This window comes from Salvelinus alpinus, chromosome 9 (assembly GCF_045679555.1).
Source record: "Salvelinus alpinus chromosome 9, SLU_Salpinus.1, whole genome shotgun sequence".
NCBI classification, from domain to species: Eukaryota; Metazoa; Chordata; class Actinopteri; order Salmoniformes; family Salmonidae; genus Salvelinus; species Salvelinus alpinus.
The window spans coordinates 50,140,699-50,155,591 of NC_092094.1; the positions used below are offsets into that span (position 1 = coordinate 50,140,699).

General features: G+C 43.4%; 1 protein-coding gene across 1 annotated transcript in view; it reads right to left on the minus strand.

The window, feature by feature from the left end:
• Nucleotides 1-14,893, minus strand: part of LOC139530289 (forkhead box protein O1-A-like) — an 83,811-nt gene that overhangs the window by 12,136 nt on the left and 56,782 nt on the right. The gene's annotated exons all lie outside the window — the stretch shown is intronic.

Consider the following 14,893-nt stretch of genomic DNA (forward strand, 5'->3'; position numbering starts at 1 on the left):
TATATACACACATCCTTCCTAATGATGTTTTGTCTAGCCAGCTTTATCCACCCTGATGAGACCTGTTGGCAGAACCCCCACTGGGCCTCTCTGGTGAGGGGAGGGAGGGAGTAAAAAAAAATATTATTTCACCTTTCTTTAACCAGGTAGGCCAGTTGAGAACAAGTTCTCATTTACAACTGCGACCTGGCCAAGATGAAGCAAAGTAGTGCGACACAAACAACACAGAGTTACACATGGGACAAACAAACGTACAGTCAATAACACAATATAAAAATATATATACAGTGTGAACAATGTATTAAGATTAGGGAGGTAAGGCAATAAAAGGCCATAGTGGCGAAATAATTACAATTTAGCAATTAAACACGGGAGTGATAGATGTGCAGAAAATGAATGTGCAAGTAGAGATACTGGGGTGCAAAGGAGAAGAAAAAAATAACAATATGGGGATGAGGTAGTTGGGTGGGCTATTTACAGATGGGCTGTATACAGGTGCAATGATCGGTAAGCTGCTCTGACAGCTGATGCTTAAAGTTAGTGAGAGAGATATAAGACTCCAGCTTCAGTTATTTTTGCAATTCGTTCCAGTCATTGGCAGCAGAGAACTGGAAGGAAAGGCATCCAAAGGAGGAGTTGGCTTTGGGGATGACCAGTGAAATATACCTGCTGGAGCGCGTGCTATGGATGGGTGCTGCTATGGTGACCAGAGAGCTGAGATAAGGCGGGGCTTTACCTAGCAAAGACTTATAGATGACCTGGAGCCAGTGGGTTCGGCGATGAATATAAAGCGAGGGCCAGCCAACGAGAGCATACAAGTCGCAGTGGTGGGTAGTATATGGGGCTTTTGTGACAAAACAGATGGCACTGTGATAGACTACATCCAATTTGCTGAGTAGAGTGTTGGAGGATATTTTGTAAATGACATCGCCGAAGTCAAGGATCGGTAGGATAGTCAGTTTTACGAGGGTATGTTTGGCAGCATGAGTGAAGGATGCTTTGTTGCGAAATAGGAAGCCGATTCTAGATTTAATTTTGGATTGGAGATGTTTAATGTGAGTCTAGAAGGAAAGTTTACAGTCTAACCAGACACCTAGGTATTTGTAGTTGTCCACATATTCTAAGTCAGAACCGTCCAGAGTAGTGATGCTAGATGGGCGGGCAGGTGCGGGCAGCGATCGGTTGAAGAGCATGCATTTACTTTTACTAGCATTTAAGAGCAGTTCAAGGCCACGGAAGGAGTGTTGTATGGCATTGAAGCTTGTTTATCAAGTTAACAATCTATTCTAGGTCATGTCAGGTAGCTAAGCTAACTTGCTAATGAACTGATTTCCAGTCCCAAAGAGAGAACTATGATGACTGGCCTAATTTCTATATTTCCTAACCTCAGATACACAGACCTATGAAAGATGGTAAACCCTGACTGCGGCTAAAGGACCCAACGAAAGTCCCAAGTCCTGGAGAGACTGAAGGGTATATCGCCAATGGGATATATACTGTATACTACTGGTTTAATGTTGTAATTGGTTGTAAGGAATATAAAAAATACTCTTAAAAGAAACAATGCATAGACCTAGAACATGCATGTTGATCTAGCTACCGGGTGTTCCGGTTTCTGCTCCAGACCATCCTTGATATTCTGCTTATTATTTCTATTAGACACTATTATTTGAACTATTCAATATTCTCTTGTTTTGGAGTAAGATTCATGTCTAAACCCACTAACGATTTACATAGACGTTCTTTGTATGATATGAAATAAAGTGTTTAATTAAGTATAGTGGATTTTTTGGGTCATTGAACATTCACTGTTTCTGTTTTATTTGGTTGTCACTCACTCTCGTTTTGTCTGATGATATTGCACAGATTTGCAGCTGCAGCTGATGTCCTTGACCATTGCTGTGGTTGTAACAATCCCTGTATGGCTAACCTACGACGCAACCCCGGTCCACGACAGCACTACATACCCACAAAGCAGCGTCTATTATTATACCAAAACCTTGATCTTGGTTGGGCTAGGATAACAGTACCTTAGGTCTCAGGGCGGGTGACATCACCACACCATGGCTACTAGGGCATTCTCACTTTGTCTTTCCTTGATTATTTGCATCCTATCTCCTCGACTGTATTGTATTGCAACTGTATTGGAGGAGAAGGTACAAAGTCCCTCCCCTCTGACCTTCTTCTCCAATGGGTTTTTAGAAGGAGACTAGGAGAGGAATCGAGTAAGGATGAATTGAGAAAGAGCCTAGCACTCACCTGTCAACTAGCTCACATGTGATACACACTCAACCCTCTTCTACACTCACTGACCTCGTCCTCCTCCGCATCAACCTCAGCAGCCAGCAGAGCAGACTGTGTGAACTGAGTCAATCTAGCACCCACATAATTAATTTTGTGGGTATTTAATTCTGCTACGTTGACTCTGATCACACGGTCGGTGGCTGAGTTATACTGTCGCTGGCGTAGGAGGAGGTGAAAGGGTTGTGACTGTCGTGGGAGGTGAGCTGCATGTGAGTTCTAGTAGTCAATGTAATGTGATGTCATCCCCCTTGAGACTTGAAGTAGTGTATCCTCCTGTCTATCATGACGGTGTCTATATTTTAATACTGTAAGCATCTCGGCTGCGGGAGGATCTCCTCCTGCAACTTTGCACCGATTTGTTTCATTCTGCTACACTCATTGTCCTCCTTCTCCAGTGGTTAGCATGCTAGCTACAAGTGTCATTTGATTAGGGTTTGTGTCCTGGCCCGGTCAGCCATACAAAGATGGAACTCACACATTACTACCAAGCTGCTTTGCAGCCCATGTAAAAGGTAGGTCTTAAGGATGACTTTCTCAGTACAGAGACATTATTAGCAAATGTCACTATCATAAAGGTGTGCATAAAGGAATATTTTAAGGTTCATTTTATTTAATTTCAAAATACATGATGGTTGAAATAAAGTTGCAATTTGTTTGCTTCGTGTCATGCATCATCCTGGTGTAATTAATATGCAGTTCAACATTATCACCACAAGGTAACAGCGCTAGCATTGGTATTATAAGCTTTACTACATGTAAACCAACAACTAGCTTGGTCTCGTAACGTGACGTTTATAATACATGCCTAGCACAAGCTAGCGGTTCATTAAAACCACAGTATGTTTCTTAATTGAAACTAAGTGGGCAGTACATCTGGTTAAAATATAGTTGCGTTTTGGAGGAAGCAGATGAAGAGCTAGGAGAGAGATTGGTGAGGGGGAGAGAGAGAGAGGTCGATAGTGGGGTAATTACTGCTGCTAGCTAACTTTGATGTAGCTAAACAATGTGGCCGTTAAACATTGGACTCGTATGCTAGCTACATTTAGTTTAGTTATATTGTTGGCTGTTGTGAGAAAATTCATCTATCTAGCTGGCTAACAAGGTAAACTGATCTTTGTCTACCTTCACAATGCTAGCTCTGGTTATTTGCTGTGCTAGCCAAATGTAACACCATCAGATTAAACGGATAATAAATGGGAAATAAAGATTTTCTGATGATTTTGTTTAGTGGATCTGGTAGCAACAAGTCAATGTGTGTGTATATAATTCATTTGTTACATTTTGGGGTTGGATCAATAAATACTAACTTATCATTTTGTGCTAGCTAGCCAACTAACTAGGTAGTTAGCAATTATGGTGAGCTGCAGGATTGGATGTATACTGGGGAACGTCTTGGTTGCGCTTGCATATAGAACATGTTATTGTTTTGACAGTTGAAAAGGTCTAGAGCCTTGTATATAATCTAAAAATATGTGTAGATCTTTGAGGTGTGCACTTTGAACCAGAGAGGGAGGGGAGGTGCTAGTGCTAGCCTTGCGGTGTGATTTAAAAAGAAACAAAACAGAGAGCAAAATAGTGGGGTTTTTTTACATTTCAGTCACAGCACACATACACACGAATATGCATACACACACAACCAATGGTTGTAATCCTTTTCACAATAGCTCTGAGTAACACGTTTCCTGTAGAGCTCCACCCTGTTTCACCTGTACAACCCTCTCGCACTCATCTATCAACTCCCCCTCAGACACACACGCATGCACATGCGCGCACACACACACCCTAACTGCCAACACCATCAAACATAGAGAAAACAGAGAGAAAGAACAAAGGTAGGGGAAAATATCCAAAAAAGGTTTTCTTTTTACAGGCGGGCCGGGCAACATTACAAAAGACACCCAGAGAAACAGTTTGAAGAGCTCAGTAAACGACAATGGAAATAGTTCCCCACACAAATCGTTTCTCCGTCAAAAACACAATGAAGAACATAACTGACAAACAATATAGCTAGATGACAGTAAGTTGAGTTACAATTTCACAACCACATACACTACCGGTCAAAAGTTTTAGAACTCATTCAAGGTTTTTTCTTTATTTTTACTATTTTCTACATTGTAGAATAATAGTGAAGACATCAAAACTATGAAATAACACATACGGAATCATGTAGTAACCAAGAAAGTGTTAAATAACTCAAAATATATTTTATATTTGAGATTCTTCAAATAGCCACCCTTCACCTTGATGATAGCTTTGCACACACTTGGCATTCTCTCAACCAGCTTCATGAGGTAGTCACCTGGAATGCATTTCAATTAACAGGTGTGCCTTCTTAAAAGTTAATTTGTGGAATTTCTTTCCTTCTTAATGCGTTTGAGCCAATCAGTTGTGTTGTGACAAGGGTACACAGAAGATAGCCCTATTTGGTAAAAGACCAAGTCCATATAATGGCAAGAACAGCTCATGTAAGCAAAGAGAAATGACAGTCCATCATAACTTTAAGACATGAAGGTCAGTCAATCTGGAAACTTCAAGAACTTTTAAAGTCTCTTCAAGTGCAGTCACAAAAACCATAAAGCGCTATGATGAAACTGGCTCTCATGAAGACCGCCACAGGAATGGAAGACCCAGAGTTACCTCTGCTGCAGAGGATAAATTCATTAGAGTTACCAGCCTCAGAAATTGCAGCCCAAATAAATGCTTCACAGAGTTCAAGTAAAGAACACATCGCAACATTAACGGCAATGTTTTTCAGTCACAAGAGAATATACACTGTATGAAAACAACGTTATCGTTTTTTGGTGAAGTGACAATGACAGGTGAATAGTTAGTCCTATCTGGTGTATGTGAAAATACAACTTTTTTTTCCTCTCTTCCAGCCCGACTTGGCTAGGCCAATGGGTTTTGTGAGGTAAGATCTGATTAGCCTGGCTTTACTCAGAGGGGTTTGAGCAACGCTGTCTCCACATGACTCACTTCCCTGCTGTGTGTGTGGCTTGAGTTGAGTTGAAGACAGTAAGTAGTGGAGTAACCCTGCAAACAATAATGAGGCATTAGGACGTCCCCGGGATGTCACAAAATGGCCACCGAAAGTCATCAGGACTTTTTGTCATGGTTGCATGGAGGTTTTGCCTAGTTCCCAGTTTAGTCCCAGGGACATTTTTGAGACACTGTGTCATGGTCCCCTGGAGGTCTTTGTCACCTGATGGTTACAAAGAAACCCCCCCCCCCGTATTATTCAACATGTCCTCACCTGGGATTTGAACTCATAACCTCTTGATTCACAGTGTTCCAATCCTCCTGCTACACCACCATGTCTGCATCAATGACTGATGGCCTTTTCTTACACGTTTCACATCTAAGTAAATCTCAGCTCTGGTAAAAAATACACTGAAGAAAAACTATTAAATTTATCATAGTGATTCAGGAGTAACATTAAAACGGAATAATAAGCCCCACCAACAACTCTACTGAAACCCCAAACTCAAATAGCTGAAATGAGTGAGAGAATAGTCAGATGATCTGATAACTAAAATAGCAGTGCAGATGACATTATTTTGCTAAGTGCAGAGATGTATCATAAGTAATGAATGTGGTTTGGGACACCTGGGACCATCACGTGACAAAAACCTCCAGGGGACAATGACAGAACGTCCAAAAAACTTTCAGGGGACCATGACACAAACGTCCCAAGAACGTCCTAAAAACGTCCTCGGGACAAACCGGGGATCTAGACAAAACCTACCAAGAAAGTTCATGTGACCTTAAGGGGATCATAGCACAACGTCCCAAGAAAATCCTACAAAACTCCCCTGGGACAAACCGGGAACTATATAAAGGTCCCCCAGAGAATGTTGCCTTCGGACCATCCTAAGGACTAGTAAAATTAAAGTTGTGAGAACGTCCTAAAAAGGTCCTGACATGGTCCTCAGTGACACACTGAGAACTTACAGGGAAGATCACAAAGGTCCCCAGAGAACATTCGCTTGGGACTATTACTCAATGTTCTTAGAACAATCTTAATAAATAAAATAAAATCTCAGAACGTCATTGGGATAACATCACGTCGAAACCCTTAAGGGACCAAATGGGAACATCACCAAATGTCATCAGGACGTCCCCTGCTTGCTGGGAAGAGTTTAAAGAGAACGAATACACACACACACACACACACTCAATGACCACCGTTCTCTTTTTTTGTTCTAGCAAACTGTAAGGTCAGCAGAAGGATGTAAGGGGCAACGACAGCATATACTCAAGTTAAGTTCCAAAGTTGTATTGTCACGTGCACAAGCACAGGGAAATGCCTTTCTTGTATGCTCTTTCCCAACAATGCAGTAATCAATAACAGTAGTACTATAAAATAAAGTAGAACAAAAGCAGATGAGAAATAGAAATACGAACACGAGAAAGGAAGTAAGCTACACTACATGACCAAAAGTATGTGGACACCTGCTCATCGAACATCTCACTCCAAAATCATGGGCATTAATATGGAGTTGGTCCCCCCTTTGCTGTTATAACAGCCTCCACTCTTCTGGCAAGGCTTTCCACTACATGTTAGAATATTCCATTAAGCCACAAGAGCAAAAGTGAGGTCGGGCATTGATGTTGGGCGATTAGGCCTGGCTTTGTGCACGGGGGCATTGTCATGCAGGAAAGGGCCTTCCGCAAGCTGTTGCCACAAAGTTGGAAGCACAGAATTTTCTGGAATGTCATTGTATGCTGTAGCGTTAAGATTTCCCTTCACTGGAACTAAGGGGCCTAGCCTGAACCAAGACAAACAGCCCCAGACCATTATCCCTCCTACACCAAACTTTACATTTGGCACTATGCATTGGGGAAGGTAGTGTCCACCTGGCATCCGCCAAACCCAGCTTTGTCCTGTGGACTACCAGATGGCAAAGCGTGATTCATCCCTCCAGAGAACGCGTTTCCACAGTCCAATGGCGCCGAGCTTTACACCACTCTTAGTGTGCGGCTGCTCGGCCATGGAAACCCATTTCATGAAGCTCCCGACGAACAGTTCTTGTGCAGGCGTTGCTTCCAGAGGCAGATTGGAACTCCATAGTCAGTGTTGCAAACGATGACAGACGACTATTGCACGCTACGTGCTTCAGCCCTCGGCAGTCCCGTTCTATGAGCATGTGTGGCCTACCACTTCGCAGCTGAGCTGCTGTTGTTCCTTGACATTTCCATTTACAGTTGACTGGGGCAGCTCTAGCAGGGCAGAGATTTAACACACTGACTTGTTTGAAAGGTGCCACGTTGAAAGTCACTTAGCCCTTCAGTAAAGCCATTCTACTGCCAATCTTTGTCTATGGAGATTGCATGGGCGTACGCTCGATTTTATACACCTATCAGCAACGGGTGTGGCTGAAAGAGCTGAATCCACTCATTTGAAGCGTTGTCCAGATACTTTTGTATATAAACTCAGCAAAAAACTAAACGTCCCTTTTTCAGGACCCTGTCTATCAAAGATCATTCGTAAAAATCCAAATAACTTCACAGATCTTCATTGTAAAGGGTTTAAACACTGTTTCCCATGCTTGTTCAATGAACCATAAACAATTAATGAACATGCACCTGTGGAACGGTCGTTAAGAAACTAACAGCTTACAGACGGTAGGCAATTAAGGTCACAGTTATGAAAACTTAGGACACTAAAGAGGCCTTTCTACTGACTCTGAAAAACACCAAAAGAAAGATGCCCAGGGTCCCTGCCTATCTGCGTGAACGTGCCTTAGGCATGCTGCAAGGAGGCACGAGGACTGCAGATGTGGCTAGGGCAATAATTTGCAATGTTCGTACTGTGACACGCCTAAGACAGCGCTACAGGGAGACAGGACGGACAGCTGATCGTCCTAGCCGTGGCAGACCATGTGTAACAACACCTGCACACGATCGGTACATCCGAACATCACACCTGCGGGACAGGTACAGGATGGCAACAACAAGGAACGCACAAGGAACGCACAATCCCTCCATCAGTGCTCAGACTGTCCGCAATAGGCTGAGAGAGGCTTGTAGGCCTGTTGTAAGGCAGGTCCTCACCAGACATCACCGGCAACGTTGCCTATGGGCACAAACCCACCGTCGCTGGACCAGACAGGACTGGCAAAAAGTGCTCTTCACTGATGGTTGGATTCCCGTTTATCGTCGAAGGAATGAGCGTTACACCGAGGCCTGTACTCTGGAGCGGGATCGATTTGGAGGTGGAGGATCTGTCATGGTCTGGGGCGGTGTGTCACAGCATCATCGGACTGAGCTTGTTGTCATTGCAGGCAATCTCAACGCTGTGCGTTACAGGGAAGACATCCTCCTCCCTCATATGGTACCCTTCCTGCAGGCTCATCCTGACATGACCCTCCAGCTTGACAATGCCACCAGCCATGCTGCTCGTTCTGTGCATGATTTCCTGCAAGTCAGGAATGTCAGTATTCTGCCATGGCCAGCGAAGAACCCGGATCTCAATCCCATTGAGCACGTCTGGAACCTGTTAGATCGGAGGGTGAGGGCTAGGGCCAATACCCCAGAAATGTCAGGGAACTTGCAGGTGCCTTTGTGGAAGAGTGGGGTAACATCTCACAGCAAGAACTGGTAAATCTGGTGCAGTCCATGAGGAGGAGATGCAATGCGGTGCTTAATGCAGCTGGTGGCCACACCAGATACTGACTGTTACTTTTGATTTTGACACCCCCTTTGTTCAGGGACACTTCTGTTAGTCACATGTTTATGGAACTTGTTCAGTTTATGTCTCAGTTGTTGAATCTTGTTATGTTCATACAAATATTTACACAAGTTTGCTGAAAATAAACGCAGTTGACAGTGAGAGGACGTTTCTTTTTTTGTTTATAGTGTATATACAGGGTCAGTGCCAATACCATATTTACAATGTGCAGGGATACTGGAGTGGTAAGATACATAATAATAATAATCATGTATTAAATTCGTAAAATGTGCTTTTCATTATACAAGAATATTCTCAAAGTGCATAAATAAAATAAAAAATAATCAAATATACACTCAGAGGCCAGTTTTATAGGTACACCCATCTAGTATCAGGTTTGACACCCCTTTGCCTACAGAACAGTCTGAATTCTCCGGGGCATGTATTCTACAAGGTTTGGCGTTCAAACGTTTCTCAATTGGTATCAAGGAACCTAACGCGTGCCAGGAAAACATTCCCTGCACCATTACACCACCAGCCTGTAGCGTTGACACCACACAGGATGGGGCCATGGACTCATGCTGTTTACATCAAATCCTGACTCTGTCATCAGCATGACGCAACAGGAACTGGGCTTGTTTTCTCCCACAGGACTGCTGCTGACTGGATGTTTTTTGTTTGTCGCACCACTCTCTGTGAACAGGGATATATGATAAACAGAGTAGCAGCAGCGTATATGATGATTATATGTGAGTGTGTGTGTGTGGGTGTGTGTAGAGTCAGTATGAATGTCTGTGCGTTTTATGTGTGTGAGAAAATTAAGTGTGTGTTTGTGTTGGAGTGTCAGTGTGTGTGTAGAGTCCTGTGATTGTGCATAGAGTCAATATAAACTACCGTTCAAAAGTTTGAGGTCAATTAGAAATGTCCTTGTTTTTGAAAGAAAAGCAAAAAAAAATGTCCATTAAAATAATATCAAATTGATCAGAAATACAGTGTAGACATTGTTAATGTTGTAAATGACTATTGTAGCTGGAAATGGCAGATTTTTTTATGGAATATCTACATAGGCGTACAGAGGCCCACTATCAGCAACCATCACTCCTGTGTTCCAATGGCACGTTGTGTTAGCTAATCCAAGTTTATAATTCTAAAAGGCTAATTGATCATTAAAAAAGCCTTTTGCAATTATGTTAGCACAGCTGAAAACTGTTGTGCTGATAAAAGAAGCAATACAACTGGCCTTCTTTAGACTAGTTGAGTATCTGGTGCATCAGCATTTGTGGGTTCGATTACAGGCTCAAAATGGCCAGAAACAAATAACTTTCTTCTGAAAGTCATCAGTCTATACTTGCTCTGAGAAATGAAGGCTATTCCATGTGAGAAATTGCCAAGAAACTGAAGATCTCGTACAATTCTGTGTATTACTCCCTTCACAGAACATCACAAACTGGCTCTAACCAGAATAGAAAGAGGAGTGGGAGGCCCCGATGCACAACTGAGCAAGAGGACAAGTACATTAGAATGTCTAGTTTGAGAAACAGATAGCTTCATTAAATAGTACCCGCAAAACACCAGTCTCAACATCAACAGTGAAGAGGCGACCCCCGGGATGTTGGCCTTCTAGGCAGAGTTGCAAATAAAAAGCCAAGTCAGGCCAGAGCTCTGATCGAGGCAGCAACACATCCTTCATCCACTGTTAAATACATACAGTTATTTGGTCATGGGTGATGCCCAGAGAGAGGGGTGTTGGACTGGGACGGGAGAGTAGGTGTGGAGGCCTGCAGGTCTGGGCTTCCAGGGAGGAAGCTGGACTCTCAGGCCCAGGGAGAGGGAAGGCCAGGTGTGTGTGACACTGTCCTTCAGGAGAGCAGAGCAGGCAGCATCTGTGGAGGTTGGCTGTTCTGTTCCCCCTTTTTCTGGCTTACTGGGCCTCTAGTGAGTGGAGCGCTGGCTGAGGCCTAGAGCTAGGCGACTGGGTGAGTGACACTTTCCTTCTGGGGGGCAGAGTAAGTTCCGTGGGTCAGGGCAGGAAGCTGGCTGGATGGAGTGCCCCTCTCTGGGTCTCACCCTACAGTTACCAACGTTCGAACCGGACCTGTCCCCCCCCCGGAACGCCTTCCCCCCACCTCCTCCACCCCTGCTGTCCTCACCTTATCCTATATTACACTTTATCCCAAAATGGATTTGATTATGGGAAAATGCACGTCTAGACATGCTCTTGTGTGCCAGTTATTAACGGTTAAAGTTCAACTTGGGGGATGGGAGATTTGACCACCCCTGGCAGGCCGACGACCCTGTGGTGTGTGGGGCTTATGTCGACAGACAGGCCTGTGTGGTGGTCAGGTACTCCGAGGCCCCCCCTTCCTGGGTCTCCGCCAAACCGGCCATGAATGCTCAGCCCACCCTCAAGGGATCTCCCGCCAGCTGCACATGGTAGCCTGTTCGGTCACCAGGTCAGACCCGGCACCAGGGGGCAGATGAAATCAACGAGAGGGCTACATTTTGGGGGGTTCTTGCATTGGAATTCTATTGAATTCTGCTTATATCACACTACACCACAATAAACATAAAGTTGAAATGCAGAGACTCCGAGACCACTGAGTGCCTATGAAGTGACAGGTTGGCGTGAAATCTGTAGCCCATCTCCGCCGCGCTGTGTCAGCGTAAAATAAGGGCATTCAAGTACAAGATTCAGCAGGAGGCATGCAGGTACAGTAGAGGTGCAAATGAGTGTTGGATGTATTTACACAGCGCCGGTGTTTCAAAGATGACGGTAATATTTACAAAGTTCTGACATCAAAATGTCAGCCATCAAAAGAAAAAGCCTCTCATCAGACAACACCTGTCTTAACCAACAAAGCACATGTGGACTCTACCAGGCTCAGATACTGCCTCTCCTTACCCAAAACGTTACTACCTAGCTGGAACATCCTCAAATGGGCACTTAAAAACACTCTATATACAAAAGTATGTGGACACCCCTTCAAATTAGTGAATTTGGCCACACCCGTTGCTGATCGGTGTATAAAATCAAGCACACAGCCATACAATCTCCATAGACAAACATTGGCAGGAGAATGGCCTTACTGACGAGCTCAGTGACTTTCACCGTGGCACCGTCATAGGATGCCACCTTTCCAGCAAGTCAGTTCGTCCAATTTCTGCCCTGCTAGAGCTGCCCCAGTCAACTGTAAGTGCTGTTATTGTGACGTGGAAATGTCTAGGAGCAACAACGGCTCAGATGCAAAGTGGTAGGCCACACAAGCATACAGAACCGTACCGCCGAGGGCTAAAGCGCGTAGCACGTAAAAATCATCTGTCAGTGGTAACACTCACTACCGAGATCCAAACTCCCTCTGGAAGTAACGTCAGCAAAGAACTGTTCGTCGGGAGTTTCGTGAAATGGATATTCTGGAGTGATGAATCACGCTTCGCCATCTGGCAGTCCGATGGACGAATCTGTGTTTGACGGATGCCAGGAGAAAGCTACCTGCCCCAATGCATAGTTCCAACTGTAAAGTTTGGTGGAGGAGGAATAATGGTCTTGGGTTGTATTTCATGGTTCGGGCTAGGACCCTTAGTTCCATTGAAGGGAAATATTAACGCTAGAGCTTACAATGACATTCTAGACGATTCTGTGCTTCCAACTTTGTTGCAACAGTTTGGGGAAGGCCCTTTCCTGTTTCAGCATGACAATGCCCCCGTGCACACAGTGAGGTCCATACAGAAAGGGTTTGTCAAGATCGGTGTGGAAGATCTTGACTGGCCTGCACAGAGCCCTGACCTGAACCCAATCAAACACCGTTGGGATGAATTGGAACGCCGACTGCGAGCCATGCCTGATTGCTCAACATCAGTGCATGACCTCACTAATGCTCTTGGGGCTTAATGGAAGCAAGTCCCCGCAGCAATATTCCGACATCTAGTGGAAAGCCTTCCCAGAAGAGTGGAGGCTGTTATAGCAGCAAAGGGGGACCAACTCCATATTAATGCCCATGATTTTGGAATGAGATGTTCGACGAGCAGGTGTCCACATACTTTTGGTCATGTAGTGTACATTTGGCCACACCTATTCTTGGCGCGCAGGCCAGGTATATCTATGCACATATCTAAAGCGTGCACGTTCACACAACATTAAACATGACAGACAAACCGGACACATGCTCTCCAAACAAAAACAACAAAGAAATTGACAGTAAACTAGTAAATGAAATTAAATAAACCAAAAGTTATTTATCACAAGTATTGTGCAGTTTCTGAACTATCCAAACAACATTTCCACTTGGAGAATGAGAATGGTATGAATGTATATTATATTGAATTAATTATAAAAAGGGACAGTCTAGCTCTTGGGCTTTGGTGCAGCAGGCAGCCATTTGGGACCTGGATTCCCAGGTCCAGGGATCATAACACTCGAACCAGACTACGCAGCAAGCACTCTACCTGTTGAGAGTTCACTAAATCCGCCTCGAAACTTCCTCTAGAGACCGTAAACAAGGTGGCTTTCCACCAAGTGCACAGACTTGGAGCTCGGAGCGACAAGACCAAGGGTCCCCGACAGATTATCACAAAATTTGAACACTACCAACAAAAGGAGCTGATCAAAAGCAGGGGAAGGGAGCTTAAAGGGACCAAATTCGGTCTCAATTACCAATTTCCAAGGGAGATAAACGAACGCCGTAAAAGCAACAGAGGGAGAAGGGCAAGCGTGCCTTTCTCATTGTGAACAAACTCTTTATAGATGGACAGCTCCATAACACCGTGGCTGTACTAAATTCTACGGGGACATCAGGCTCCAGAAAAAATAATGGGGACTGTAAAAATATCTGAACACTATGAAGTTGATACGTGCACACACACTCAATTACACGCTCGCTTACGGTCACATACACACACACACACACACTTGAACTCTCACTCTTATCTCACTCTCTCTATCTTCTCTCCTCTCTCTCTATTGCTGAGAACATTTCTATAATTTAATATGTTTTTTGGTTGCCTATTTTTTGTATGTCTTTGCCTACATGTTTATCTATGTTTACAACGAGCAATGGGAAGATATCAGAACAGGGATGTTGGGAAATAATAACATATTGTACGAGATACATTTGTACTGTAGTGAAGCCATCTCTAGAGTAATGCAAGGTCTCTTTCATAATCATGTGAAACGTCAATTGCTATGGAAATACTGGAATGCTTTTTTCTATGAGAGTTATGTTTAATGTAAATATGATGCAACTATGATGGTGATATGATAACGAGTACAATTATCATCCTGAATATTAAGGCTATACTCACTTCATGTTACACACATAGACAATCAACCATGCAAAATGGCTGGGTTATTATTTATTTAGACATCACACATTATAGTCTTACTCATCCTGACATCTAATTGGCTTTCACATAACTCTTACAGAATTTCCACGTGGACGGGGTTATTGGAAATGTAATCAAAGTCCCCTTGTTGTTTTGGATACCTTGAAATGTACTGTACCTTCAGATGTCATTCAGAGGTCATTCAATTCAATACGCATCAATAATAAAAAAGTAGTTCCTGTCTAAAGAGACAAGACTAAAAAGGAAATCCATGAACTAATAGTACAGGTAGATAGCAATGAAAACTGTAGTATGGAGATACAAAATAAGTTAGAGGAAAAACAAAAAGAACTGGAGGAACTTATTCAAGAACGATCTAATGTAATCTATTAAAAAAATAAAGGAAACTGGATGGAATATAGAGAAAAATTCCCCAAATTCTTCCTGAATCTCCAACACAGGAACACAACCAAAAATAATTTGCAGAAACTCTTTACTAAAGACAGAGTCATCTATGATTCTCCTAATTATATTTTAAAAGAGAAAGCTAAATATTTTAAATAGATGTTATCTTTTCTGTCTCATCCTCACCCTCTAAAT